Genomic DNA, 15618 nt, shown 5'->3' on the forward strand with positions numbered 1-15618 from the left:
TGTTCTCAATATGATTCTTATACATTAGACTATGGACATAAATTTTTGGTCTGTGTGTACTGAGAGTCAATGGCAAGAACAAATGCATTAAACCACATATCCATGTGTTGTTGTATATTCTAGACACATGTAACTACTCTAAGAAGATTAATTTAAAAAAAAAGTAGTAAAAGGTCTGAAGATGTAGTTCAGTAGTAGTAAAGCATTCCCCAAGCATGCAGGAAGTCTGAATTCAATCCCCAGATTCTCAAAAATAAATAAATACATATATTCATGCATACACAAAAAATACATCAATTAATAAATGAACCAATAAATAGTAACATATATTTACCTTCCCTGAGAGAGGTCAATGAATATGTTATATATAATATGTCAATATATAAGTCAACTTTATAACACAATGGAATGTTGTGAAGAAACCAAGCAAAGGAAGTGAAAAGGCTGAGTGGAAATAGGGACAGTAGGTGGTGCAGAGGGAAGTGGCAAGAGTTTCTGTGTTTTTCTCTCCCATTTGAATAAAATCCAGGGTTGCTTTTCCACCTGTGTGTAGGTGTTGGTATTTCTATAACTCCTGTTTGTTTGTTTTTACAGCCTTTACCATTTTTATGGTGTATTTTGGAATTGTAATTGATACACAATGTTTACCTGGTGGGTAAAGAGATAAAGTAGTCATATGAATTTGCTCAAATACAACTATTCCGAACACTGCTGTTCCATTCTCTCATGGATGCTCTCATTTCTACATGTAAGTCTATTAACTGGATACAGTTTGTTTTTCAGTACTCCTTAGGTCCTCATTGGTACCTGTATTTGCTTCAATCAGTCCACTTGCTCCACATCAGTGGATGTGCCAGTTAAGATAATCTTTTGCATCCACTCAGAAAAGCCCTTAGGTTGGCTCTTTTTATGAAGTGTTTATTCCTAGTTTATTTCTGGCTGTTTGTTTTCACGGATTGTAATATTTTTATAAAGAAAAAAGTAATTATCATTGTTTTAATGTAAAGTTCCAGTTGTTTCATACTTTGTATAAAAAAGATCATTATATGTTGTTTCCCTTTCGTTGAGTTGCTGTTTCTCCACATGGTTCAGTATTGCTTATGCACTATACTTTCATCATTTGACTGCATCTTTTTTGATCATTTGACTGCATCTTTTTTGATCATTTTGTTTGTGAGAAGTGAAAGAAAACAATCCCAGAGACGGCCCCTTAGAACATTTCTAATACAAGTGAGATTATGTAAATAAAAAAAGATAGAGTTTGTTTCCTTCCAGGCAGAGTTTCTTCATACAACTGCCCATGTTTCTCTAGGGACATTTTTTCCTGATTTTTTTTTTTCTGTTTAATAGTTCTAAGGCTTAATTGAATCTATCAGTTTGAGTATTTGCTTACATCAACATAATGAAATAAAAGTTTTCTAGTAGCCAATAAAATTTTAATAAAATATTCCATTGAAATAACATTAAAAAGTGCATAGTACCTTGTTATGTGAGTAAAATATTATCAAATGATTGATTCAGTTAAGATGAATTTTTGAGGTGGTGGTCAGTACAATCATATAATAATAATAAATCACATATATTTAGTTCTAGATCATTTTTCATGTTTTAGTTAAGCCTTCACAATAGCTTTGCAGAATGTCTTACTAAAAGTTCCATTTTTTTTTTAACTAGGATAAAATAGAGACTGAGAAAAGGGTGAGTAAATTGCAAGAGTTCACCAAGCTATTAGGGATTAGAACCAGCTTTCAAAGCCATTTGGTCTATCTCCACCTTGCATTCTCTTAACAATTGTCCTATATTGTCTCTTAATATGTTTCACTTTTGTCACTGGGAGATGACAGAAATTAATATCTTACTTTTGAAGGTGTCAGGTCAGGAGGAAAAAGGCAAAAGTGTGAGTTATAAGAGGAGTACTTTCAGGGGAATCTATGGCACATCTCAGTGAGTATAATACACCATATAATCATTCCCATTCAGTTCCAAATCTATGATTTAACCAAATATGAACCAATCATAATAAAAAATAACAATACAAAAATTAAAAAAAACACAATAGAAAACAATAGATTATAGTATATATATACAATTATTTGTGTGGCATTACATTATATTAGTTATTATAAGTAATCCAGGATGCTTTAAAATATACAGGAGGATAGGCAAAGGTTACAAACACATATAGAGAATCTAATGTATAGGTTGGTGGTAAGTTAGCAATACTTTTTTGTTTACTAGAATTAGACCAGAGAACAGGGTTGTGTATTCAGCATATGCACACATGCTAAAAAAAAAAGGTGAAATAGTACACATAAACCACAATCATTAAAAGTCACTCATTCTATTTCTATACAGAAAAAAATGGTATTCATCAACATCCAAAATAAAAAGATATTATCTATGTAAGCAATATAGAACAAAAGAGAAAACCAATTGTCACTCTATTGATTCAGCCTTAGTGTAGCTAATCTGATGTTCATTGATTTGCATGTAGGACAAGCATGTAGGATTTGCATGTAGGACCACTATTATGCATTATATTCTATAAATATAAACAAATAAAAATAAATTTTAGAAAGTTAGAGGAGGAGAACAGACATTCATCAGAAGAAGGCATAAGTGGACAAAAGGTATTTAAAAAATACTTAGCATCAGTAAATATTATAAAATGTAATGAGTTATTACCTCGTACCTATCCAAATGTCTATTTACAAATATATTAAAGGTAGCAACAAATGTGGTAAGAGACTTGAACAACAAGAAACTCATATATTTTTGGTAGAAATGTAAATTATTACAACTATTATAAAAATAGTATGAAGTTTCTCCCAAGAATTAGTGATAGGAATACCATATGATGTACACACACATACACACACATACACACACACACACACACATCTCCAAAGGGACTTCAATCAATATGTAGAAGGGGCATTTATTCCCATGGTGCTTTATTCACAATAGTCAAACAATGAAAACCATGTAAGTGTCCATCAGTAGATGAATGAATAAAGAAAATGTGGCATATAAACACAATGGAGTACTGTACAGCTTTAAAGGAAGGAACTCCTGTTATTTGCTGTAATCTGAATAATTCTGGAGGACAATATGCCAGCTGGATTAAGCCAGGCACATTAGAGAAATAACACATGATCTTTACTTAAACATGGAATCTAATGTAGTTGAACTTGAATTCACAGAAACATAGAGTAGAATAATGGTCATTATTATTTATCACATTATATCACCATATTGTACCTGTAAATATGCAATTATGATTTGTCAATAATTTAAACAATAATAATAAATTTAATAAAAACACTAAAAACACAAAAAATGAAAATTCATTTTAACAAGTCAGAAGATGAATAAACACATGTATCAAAATATTCAGACATTTCTTCTAAAAAAGAAATATGTTTTAAAATGTGCAGTGTAATTCAATGGAAAATGGATTATCACACAGGAAAAATGAGAAGGGTAACTCAAAATTATACCCATCATTTGAAATTGGTGGTGTGTATTTCCTAAGAGCTTTGCCAATGCCGTTAACTAGGTTTTTGGGTTTTATCAACCACTTCTGAAAACAACAGGAAACTGGAGAACAGATGTAACCTATGTTCTCAGATATCTGACACTTGGTGTACGGGACTGTGATCTATGAGAGAAAGCCCTGATAGTTGTTAGTGACAGGACATAAAGGGAAATCAACAATTGTGTCTAGAAAAGGACACACAGAACAAGCCAGGCTGAGGTATCTGGTGTGTCTGAGATGAGAACTGGAGTGGATCAGAGAAGGGATTAGGAGCCTGTTTGAGACTTTCGATGATCACTAAAATACACATATTACAGTGTAATTTCATAAAGCAGATTTTGAAAGAATTACCAGGGAAAGAGAAATTTCCAGAATTTTTGTGATGAAAATTACCAGTTCACCCAGGTTTGGGATGTCAATTAAACAATAGTAATAAAAACATTCACCCCAGAGGAAAGCAGTCACCAGCCCCTATGTTAACAGAGCTCAGCATTAATCCTAAAATATGTATAAACTGACATGCTAATAAACAAATTGTCCACCCAAACAAAACTCTACATTGTTTAAAGTAAGATTTGACACTGAGATAATGAATGACTTTTCCATTTTTTCAACTTTTATTTTGAGGGATCTTATCAGCCAAAACCATTAGATAAAAATCTCACAGGGCTCCCACATTCTTTGTGATACAAAGAACCAAAAGGCAAAGTGTGTGACAATCACAGCCACAGGAAAATTGAGAATGAATCCCAGACAGGATACAAACAGGGAAAAAGAAATATATTTGCACGAATTCTGCACAATTCCATCCCCTGAACCATCTGGCACATAGGAGAAAGATGCTAGGAGCCTAGAATAGAAGAAAATATTAAGTGATATTTGCATTAAAGTCCACAGTTAGTTATTATTTATTTACTTATTGTGGCACTGGAAACTGAATCCAAGTCTTTGTACATGTTAGGCAACTTCTCTGCCACTAACCTACTTAAATAGAGTTTGCAATCTGAGGCACATCATGTTAATTTCCTTCTCAAATAAAAATTTTTAAATGAACAAATAAAATTAATACTCTTAAGAGGATGATTTAAAATAACCACATCTTCATAGCATATTATAATGTCCAAAATGAAATTCAAATTTTCTTGATGTATAAATATACAGGAAAATTAGAACAAGGATTTTTTCCCCAACAGAGGCTAGCTCTATGTCCTTTTGCTCTCTCTGTGTCTTAGCAGTATTCAGTGACCCTAGATGCTTAGCTGAGGCTACACTAGTTGTCTGAACTCTCTAGCCCATCTTGTGCCCTGCATCAAAATCTGTTTTGTACATGTGAAAGTTTCGGGTGGTGGAGAACTTTCTGCCACTCTTAGTGGATGCATACTTATCTTTTATATCTCTGCAGAATCTGTGTCAAAGAAATATAAACAAAAGTCAAAATAATAAGACTTCTAGAATAAAATCTGAAAAAAAACTAGTTTTAATTACCATGCATATAAAAATTTTAAAAATCAATAAAATAGAAAAGCAATCAAAGTTACATGGGAAAAAGTTTCATATCTTCATAAAAGACCATATATTGATGATCAAATATCTGGAATGCTATCACACTTATTAATTATCAGATAAATAAAAACTCAAACCACAATGAGATACCACCTTGCACTATTTCCCATTTCTAGTTTAAAAAAAATCAGAATATACTTCCTTATATCAAATATTGGCAAGGATTCTGAGAAAACAAGAACTTCATATATAACAGTTGTTGATAATGCAAAATGCTATAATAAGTTTGTAAAGCTGACAGCTTCTTCTAAAGTTGGATTTTACATAAGCTAAGATCCAGTGATCCTATTTTCAAATCCAGAAACATAAAAAAATAGTACACATATCTGCAAATATACTTGTGTATTAGAATTCATACTATATTTTTCCCTAATAAGCCCAAACTCAAATATTCATCAGTAAGAGAATAGTTATAGAATTTTGGTACATTCGTGCAATGGAAAATCACATAAAAAAAACTCATGGATGGATTTTGAAAGCAATATGCTGAATTAAAGATGCAAAATTAACAGTAAGTTTTGTGCGATTCTACTTGTATGAATTCAAGAAAAATTAAAAAAAAAAAGGATTCTGGGGAAATATCAGTGGCCTGATGGCAGAAAAATGTTGTTTGTCGGGATTAAGGGATTAGGAAATTTCCTTAGGCTGGAGACAGTGCTGCGCTTGGGGGATACTAAGCATGAGGAAACTTTCCTTGGTGTTAAAAATATTCTATATCTTGATTTAGGTGTCAGGAAATAGGCACAAATATAATGTATTTTTAAACATGTCAACTTGTGCAATTTAGATCCATGTCTCTTTGAATGAAAATTCCCCTCCGTTCTTGTCATAGCAGATTTTAATTTTGATAAATTATTACTGGATATTATCCAAAAGAATTATTATCTTTGCTCAGGCAATATGTCATTATAGTATCATGATCATTATGGGTTTTACATATAAAAGAAAAGGTATATATGTCATTCACATAACATGAAGCTCTGATTCCAAATATTCTAGTCATTCATTAGTTATGTGACTTCAGGTAAGATAAGAGCTCAGATGTCTTTTGAATATGAGAATAGTCACATTTAACGCACAAGTATGAGCAAAAGGATACATTTGAGCCTTATGTCTGCTGTATATTTTATCTGAATAATAATCTAAAATAAAAATCCTACATTTTAGCACTAATGTCCTCTAATTCCATCATGGCTTTGGACATGTTAATTTTACTGGGAGAAAGCCAGTTTCAAAGTATTTTCCATTGTTATGGATACCTTTAAAATGTTTTGGTCTACACAGGAATGTACAGATCATTTATGTTATTTTTCTCCTTTCTTTGAGTTGACTCTATATTTATATTTCTTACTGGGGAATATGTAGAATGTCCCAGACAATTAGTGGGAAAATAGAGCCAATTTTCTGAGTCTCTCAGATGAATTAGGCAAAATAATCTGCAAAGATTACATGTAACTTCCCAGGTGGCATTACAAAGAGGGAGGAAAACTATAGATTCTTCCTACCTAAAGAAAAAGGAAGAAAAGTTTGGGATATGAAAATTCAATTTCTCTGTAAAGATATGCGAATAACAAGGTACATGACTCTTGGCTTCTCACTGCAGACACTGTGGGTCTCAGCTGAAGCACACTGCAAAAATTAAAGATATCCCCTGTTAATTGGGCTTTGTTGGAGCTGGTCTTAGCCAGGGTTGGAACAGAAATGAAAATTGATGTGAATGTTGATATTTAAAACAAAACAAAACAAAACTCAATCATATTCGTTCACATTGATATGGATGTGAGAGTGTTAGCAAAGAAGAGTATTTTTAAAAGGATAAAAAAAATTTCAGAGCTCACCTTAATATATGTTGAATATTTCTTTCTTCTACCAATCAACATGGAGAAATGGAGACTGGATTTAATCTTTCATTTAAACTAGAAAAACGAAACCAAAACAAAACAAATGAAAACATATAAGATACATTTATTTTCAAAAACTGACACCAGGCAATAAAAGACAGTTTCTCTAAGTGATGAAAACCAAACGAAGTGATTCCTGTGATATCTCCACCTTTTTGGCTTCAGAATGACTGAGGGATGCCTAAAAGAATACTGAGGGGAAGATACAAAGCTGAGAACCTGATAAAATAAATTAGCTAGAATTTGCAACAAAACAAAACAAAAACTAAAACCCCAAAATGCATCAAGCTTCAGAGAGATAGCTTGATTATTTTCAGGATAACTATCCTCAAGTAATCAACAGGTGACTGAATGGCACATGCAAATGGCATCCATCCAAAACTGAAGAAAACTCATCTAAACATTGAAAAGAACAGTGTCCAACACTCATAGACAATATGTCAGGGGGAATTAAGTATAGCACTCAAAATAAATAAATAAATAAAAGCTTACTTCAATAGAGCAGAATAAGTTGCCCTAGAATACTCACTACTCTAGACTCATCTAAGAAATCATGAAAGCAATATCCAAAAGGATTGTTTCCAATTGACTGTATACCACAACAAAGCTCAATAATGTTTATGAAAAAACAGAATTATTCAGGGTACAAAAATCAAAATCACAAAGTATGGGATGCATTTAATTATTTTTAAGCATATGAAGAATCTGGAAACTTTAAGGCATGCTGGGTAGAATAATCAATGAGAATGGACCAAGATAGCTCGGGATGCAGGTCAATAGAGAGCACTTTGCTAGCTTGCAAGAAATTCTAGCTGGTTTATTTTTATTAGTGACCAATAATATATAACTGACACACATTACTACTATCAAACAAAGACATTAAATTTCTATGACACTTTATTCTTCCAAATTTGTTAAGTAGAGACACAGATGATATTAGCAACAGAAATTGAACTGCTAGAGATCAATGTATAACGCCCAAGAAGAAAAGTGTTTATTAGGGTATTCACAGCAGTTTAAACACTGTTGAAGAAAGCATAAGCAAAGTTGTTGCTATAACAATGAAAATATCAAAGTGAAGTCCAATAGAGCTAAAGAAATGGAGGAAAAGAAAGAAAGGAGAAACAACTTCAGGAAGCTAAGCACATTTATAAGTTACTTTCCTAACAAGATGATTAAAATAATTTAAAATGACAATTTCACAAATGTTAAAAATTTGCATGTATAAATATATCACAACAAATTTCACTTTCACATATATTTATCAAACACTTCAATTTAAAAATATAAATAAATAGAGGAAAGGCCAAGAAAGGATAACAGATTGAGTTAGTGTACTGTATTCTTGGTAATCAAAAATACTCTTGTAATTTTGGGATTCTGAATTGGTGAATATTCATGATGTGTGGAAAGCATGACACACACACTAAGATCACAATCACACAAAATGGGATGTTGTGTATATATAGGTATGACCTGGAGGGACATATCCAACTAAGCTGCTTGTGACTGGATGACTTTTTTTTCCCTTCTGTCTTCATTTTTTCTATAATCCAAATGTTAACTTTCAAAAGAATAAAGCTATTTTAAAAAAGAAACAAATACTGCATTAAGAATTAAACATTCATTAAAAATAATCTCTCTGAGTTTATATAGTAGTGGGTAAAATACAATTTTGAAAAGTTGTTCAGTTTGACCAGTAAAGCATTTAAAGTTAAGTGGCACCTAGTACTTTGACATGATATTTGCTACTAATACCAGAAAGAGGTGAAATATTGAGATACAAAAAGTTCTTAGAAATGGTTTGATGTAGCAAAACATCAGAATAGAGATAAATATCAAAGGGTATAAGTAGAAAATGAATTACGTAAAATGCTAAAATTAATGTATAAAATATGAAATAACATACTGTTTAAGAAAGTTTAAAATGATAGTCAATTCCATACATCAATATTGTCAGAAAAAATACACAATTTTGGAATATATCTAGGTCCTAAGTCACAAACTTATTAGTACTGAAACTTTAATATGAATGTAGCCAAAAAAAGGGAACTAAAAACCTGATTTACAATAGTCATTTAACTGATTGACCATCCAGGTTTCTCCTATGTCAAGCTCCTACTATTTTTCTTCTTAAAAACACTGTACTTCTGAATAGTTTAAAAAATCCATGATTATTTATTTGGAGTGGTAGAGTGGGACATTAATGTCAATACCAGATTTTAACAGTAAAATCAAAATATTGCATTATTCTGCAGCATAATTTTCTAGAAAAAGTTTCTAGAAATAAAGGCGTTTTTTTTTTCCTTGAGTATAAACATCACTATTACATTCCTAACACATGACAGCAGTGGGAAGAAGTTAAATCAATAACAGCCAAGTTTCAATAAGTTGTGTTTGATGCATGAATGTTGTCCATGGGCATTTTACATGCACCATGATTGGACATGCACAAAGTGAAAACTAACACTCAATATATATGGAAGGTGCAGTGAAACATGGATATTCATTTACTCATGGAGATTTTGCATGTTAGTGCATCCAAAAAGAATAAAACATTAAAACATATAAGAATAGAAAGTGTAAATACAGCTTCATATAGAAACTTTTGGAGTTTTTAAAGACAGATGTGTTTTTTTTAATCGGGAGACTGTTAATATTGAACTCCTTTCCATTTTACCAAGTATTCTTCTTTCCATTTTACCAACTCTTATCAAAGCCCATTTTATACACTTGTTCTTCAGGCTATAGATAAATGGATTCATCATGGGGCTCACAAAAATCTGCCACAATTCCCTTGCTCAACATATCACTCATTTGCTGGTCTCTGGTACGTACAGAAGAAGGATCCATAGAACATAGTGACAGCTGTCAGGTAAGAGCCATAGGCAGAGAAAGTTTTTTTTTTTTTTTTTTTTTTTTGCTATTCTCCTTTGGAATGTATCCTCATAATGGTGATAAAGATGAAGATGTAGGAGATGAGGATAATGAGTAGGGAATCTGTGAGATTAACCTCTGAAGATTAGAACATGGTGGTTTGCTTTATGTGAGTGACAAAACATACTAACATTAAGAGAGGATAGAAATGATTGATGCTGTTGGGTCCACAAAAGGACAAGACAGAGGTCAATATCACCTGCCTCATGTCCACCATAGAAACCCAGGGGTAAGGAAAAATGAGTAGGAAGTTGCAAACTGACCCAGACATTTTGTTGCTATAATGTAGATTATGGAAGATTGTCGTATATCTGTCATAGGCCAAGGCACCAAGCATGTAATAGTAAGGAAGAGAGTCACAAAATCAAAACACTGGGCGAGACAACCAGTGAAGGAATGGTTTTCTTCTTAGACAAGAACTTAGGAAGCTTCTAAGGGGAAACATTATTGGAATAAAAATTATCTCTGCATGCTACATGGGTCAGAAAAAGTACATGGGGGTTCACATGGACAATGAATCTGATTAGTAAAATGCTTTCCAAGTTCCCAGATGGAGTGATGAGGTAAATCAGGAGAAACACCATGAACAGAATGGGCTGCAGCTCTGCCAGCCTGCCCAGGTCCAGCAGGATGATCTCAATCACCTCAGTGTCATTGTGTCCAGGTCTATCCTCATCTTCACGTTCTCTAACAGGAAAAAAAAGAGAGAGAGAAAATATATATACAATCTGAGAAGAACCCCAATCAACAAACACTGAAACAAACTGGAAAAGCCTCAACAGATATCTGCAAGTGGTTTGTGAAGCTGATTAAACCAGGCCATATTGGAGATTTTTTTTTTTTTTAAGTTCTTGCATGGTATCTTTTTGCAGTTCCCACATGGACTCTGCTAACATATCAGTGACTTAATTTGCATATCAGTGTTGCTAATTGGGGTACAGAATCAGGACTCCTGATCCTCCATCATGGTTGCTGCCATAGTCTGATGAGGGAATGGGGCCAATATGTACTCATGCATAAACTGTTTTTTAACATTGCCAGCTAAAGCAAATCTTCTATAAATTGGGGTGTGAATCTTTCTTGAGAGTATATCCTGTGCATTCAGCTTCTATTTCTTCCTCCTTTCTTACTTACTATTCCACAGCAATGAACACCTCCCTGATGCTTTGGGTTCTGTTCATTCCAGCTCCTTTGTTCCAAATCAACAACTGCTAATTTGGATTGTTTCTTTGCCTAAATATCCATGTCTGATCTTGCAAATCTCCTTTTATCTCACAACATTCCATTTTAATTCCATATTCCATGTTGATACTTTAATTTGTCTCATATTCTTTAACTCAAACTTTAAATCTGATCCATCAGGAAGTCATGTCATCTCTGTTATCTATCCTTTCTAAGGCAAAATTACCTCCTGTTTAAGCTCCTGCAATGATTTCTCTCCTTTCACAACTAAAATTCCATATTCTCCAACAGTGGCTAGTGGTAAGAGATAAAATGAATCACATCGTGATATTCACTTGGTAAAATAGTCCAAGTTTTACTATCATGCTTGGACTAATATCTACACTTTCTAGGGACCTATGTGATGTCTTCCTACCATGTCTCCTAACTCATCAAATTTTCTTCTCCTGTCATGTTGACCTTCTAGTTGTTCTGAGATTATCCTGAGCACACCTCACCACAGGGTCTTGGCATATGCAGTTATTCTGCCTAGAGTATTCTTTACCCAGATCTTTGAGTGTCTTGTTACCAACTATGCTTTAAAGAAATAAATAATAGCTTATTCTGAATCAAATATGAATGACCTTAGTTTAGGAATATAGATGCACCAAAATTGTGTATATGATTATGTATTTTTATATAACAGTGAAGGTCATAAATCAATACATTCTACAGATTTGTTGGTGGAGGCATTAAGTAGGTGGCCACACAGAGCAAGGGAATTTTTTTCTGATGGTTTCAAATGTTATGACATTTTGGATTTAGGGTCAATGAAGGATACAGGTCTTTTAAGCTTTAACAATATACTCTGTGAGATTTACCTAAAAGTTACAGGAATGTTCGGCTAGATGCAAAGGTTAAAAGTGAATAGTTTTCTTAAGGGCCTACGATCATTTGGCTCTTTCTCACCTCATTCCACCTCTCCACAGTCATGGTGTTCTACTTAGGTGAAACTTCTGCAGGACCTCTAATGCACATTAGGTTTCTTAGTAGAACTTCAGCTTCACAGACTCATTGCATACTTTTATTTAAATGGCTCTTCTAGTGATACAGTCATCTAATTACTGACTTAGATGGTGAACAAGTGAAGCATAATTGAAGGCTCCTGGCTCTGAATCCAAAGCATGCTGTTCTCCTACATGTTTGATATGGATGTTGAGGCTGATCATGGCCCTGGAAAGAGAAGAGGGAGCAAGAGTTATTCTGTTGCTCTCCTGTGTCTATATGTTATCAATTCAAAAGAAAGGAGCAGAAAAGCATGCCTAAGCCACATTGACAAACTCAAATTAACTGCAGTACTCTTTGCAATTATAATATCTCGTTTCTAAAGTCTTCAATTGAGTTCAGATGCAAAAATATGATGTTTCCCTGGCCTCGGAAGCTCTAACATTGGTGAACCCAGTAATATGCAGAATCTTCTTTTTTTTAAGAGAGAGAGAATTTTTAAAAAATATTTATTTTTCAGTTTTCGGCAGACACAACATCTTTATTTTATGTGGTGCTAAGGATCGAACCCAGCACCCCTTGCATGCCAGGTGAGCGCGTTACCACTTGAGCCACATTCCCAGCCCTATCCTAAATCTTTAGCAACAAAAATATTACTATTATGCCTGCTATTACCTCTATTGCAATCTCAGTTGAGTAACTATTGGGACTCATTCTGGCCTAGGTCAGAGAGTTAGAACAAAATTCTGCTCAGATGGGTAAACTTAAGGGCACTAATGAAAAATATTGAGAATAAAAGCAAAATTAAAGACAACCATTGAAGGAAATTGAAGGTACTGTGGCTAATGATAGGAAACACAATGCATTTCTAGTTATGAGTTATTATTTCTATTAAAAATATAAATATACAAGGTTCTAAATCAGCAAGTAACTAGCCCAGGTACATGACAAGTAAATCGAAATTTCTGTGCTTTCCAGATTTCACAACTTTCTCCGTATGCCATACAGTATTCTGTTTTACAGATTATAAATAAGAAAACTTTATATTTTCTGAAGTTAGTGAATATTAAGATGGCATGAACTAAAATGAATAATGAGCCCTATTGCTTCATCATCCTTGGGAGATTTGATTCCCTGGTGATTGTGGGAATTGAGCAAAGATCAAGTTCTTAATAAGTTGAGAATTTTCAGAATAGCAAGATTGGTGATAGATTATAATCAAATGGTTTTCTGTGTGATGTAATTGGACCATAGGGATTAGAATACTCCCTTATAAACTCTTCAGATTCTTCATATGAATCCTGTCATTGTGAAACCACCCACCTTTTCAGGTAGGAGTAGACATATTTTAAATTTTGTATCCAGAAATAAACATTTAAATTGATATAAAATAAACTGAGCTAGATTCTAGTCTCATGAATTTGCAAATTAATTTATTAAAATGATGCTATTGTTCTCAGAACAAGGTACATATAAATAAATGTACAGTAGAATGTTGTTTCTGTAGGGTAAGAAAATGAGGCCAAAGAGAACATCAATTTCATCAATAATTATTGACTTTTCCCGTTGGGAAGATACTGATCTAGATGTTGGTCTGTCTGATTGCTGATTAGATACAATTCTTGGCCCTAAAGAGTTTGTGCTTTGAGGCTGAATTTTATACTAGAATATTCTTTCCTCATTCATCATAATACCGGTAGGCATAGATTTTTTAATGCTTTTACATGCCAGACATATCTTGAAATTATATAATTACCTCCCATAGAAGCAATCACTGTTACTAACCAAATTTCATCAATACCATAATTGAGGCACAGAGAGATTAATAATTTCCTGGAGGCCACACAACTAGGAAGCAGAGAAACATTGTGCATCCACAATGTGGTAATGCAAACTTCCTGTAACTGCTACTTGGTTGACTTTCAATAATTAAACAGCACTGCTCTCGTTTGCTTCATGCAAGAGAAGCAAATTAATGGGTGGTATTAAGTAAAATTTATGATTCCTTCTAAGTTCACCAATTTACTTTATAATTATAAGCATTGTGTATTATAATGTCTGTAACTCCTGTTTGAGAAATAGCCACTTTGGGTTTAAAATCCATATTGATTATTTAAGGTTAGTTAAAAGATACACTTAATGAAGGCTACTTCTTCAAATTTATCTTTCTAATTTAAACTGAGCCATGAAAACATGCCAAGGAGACAATACCTTTATTCAAGCTGAAGACTAGTGGTTTAGATTCTTTCTGGGACTGAGAAGTAGCAGGAAGCATTCTCATGACAGAGTCTCAGAATAATGTCAATGTCAGGAGGGCAAAGCCTGGGATGCCTCCAGAGCCACTTATGCTGCTTGCAAATGCTTTTCTCTGAGTTTTCCTGACAGAAATCATGGAGGATGTTGGGTTCTTTTTCTTAAAAGGAAAGCTTTTTACTATAAAGTACTCTGTTAAACTATCTAGAATGCTTACTGCTTGAATGACTTAAATTCTTCAAAGTAAAGAATAAATAGATATGTTAATTGTTTTCCATATTGATTAACATTTCAATAAAGACATGAAAAACACCTTTCAGCAACAAATATCTGTTTACCTCTTTGGCAATTATTGTGATAAAAATCAGTGGGACCTTGTGTGCCTAAAAGAATAATAAAGGTTTAGTATAAATATAATTAAAATTCAATAATTTAAATATTTCATTCTCTTAGATGACAGTTTTGCATCTTCTTACCCTGGCCCTTAAGTTCAAAGTTCTCATGTGTGGAATAGGATAATGCAATGAGCAAAAATACTTGAAAGTCAACTTAAAGAAGTGCTTTGCAAAGTGACCTGTTTCCATCATGAAACTGAAGTTACTAAACTAAAGTCATATAACATCAACTCAACTGAGTACACATCATCAAAGGAGAATATTAGTTTTCCATGATAGTCTTCATGGTCAATTCTATCTTGCCTAAATGTTAGAAGATACACTTTATGATATGCAAAGTATGCTCTCAGTTATATAATCATTAATATTGCTATTATTTCTCTATGATGTAAAGTATGAATAGTTTATGTTTTAAGGTAACTATAATATGTTTGTTATAGCATTTACAATTTTTTTTTGCAAGAAATAGAATGAGGCAAAATTATAGCAAACCAATACCCTCGAATTTCATTTATCTTTCTGTGCTTTATTGTCTCCCCTACCATCCTACCATAGCCTATTAATACATTATGTTTTTACTTACATGCTTCATTATGAGTCTTTAATACTGCCAATATAGTTGTGTGCAGAATCAAATGAATAATGTTCATGTGCTGTATATATCTTTTTTTTTTTTTCAAAATAGCTGTTTTATTTTATTTTATTTTTTTCTTTCAGGTCAAGAGAAGAATGTCTTTCTAATAGCTGTTTGTTTTCTTCCAGGTCAAGAGAAGAATGTCTTTCTGACTCTTTACTCTTTTCTGAAGACCTTACTTCGTTATGTCAACCCACTTTTCATAACCTTCCTTTGTTGGAAGGGAACCAT

At 33.0% G+C, this 15618-nt stretch overlaps 1 pseudogene; it reads right to left on the reverse strand.

The window, feature by feature from the left end:
• Positions 1–9596: 9596 nt before the first annotated feature.
• On the reverse strand, positions 9597–12074 carry LOC139706948 (olfactory receptor 5M5-like; annotated as a pseudogene).
• Between the last annotated feature and the right edge of the window lie 3544 nt (positions 12075–15618).

Source organism: Marmota flaviventris, chromosome 9 (assembly GCF_047511675.1).
Source record: "Marmota flaviventris isolate mMarFla1 chromosome 9, mMarFla1.hap1, whole genome shotgun sequence".
In the NCBI taxonomy this organism is placed as follows: Eukaryota; Metazoa; Chordata; class Mammalia; order Rodentia; family Sciuridae; genus Marmota; species Marmota flaviventris.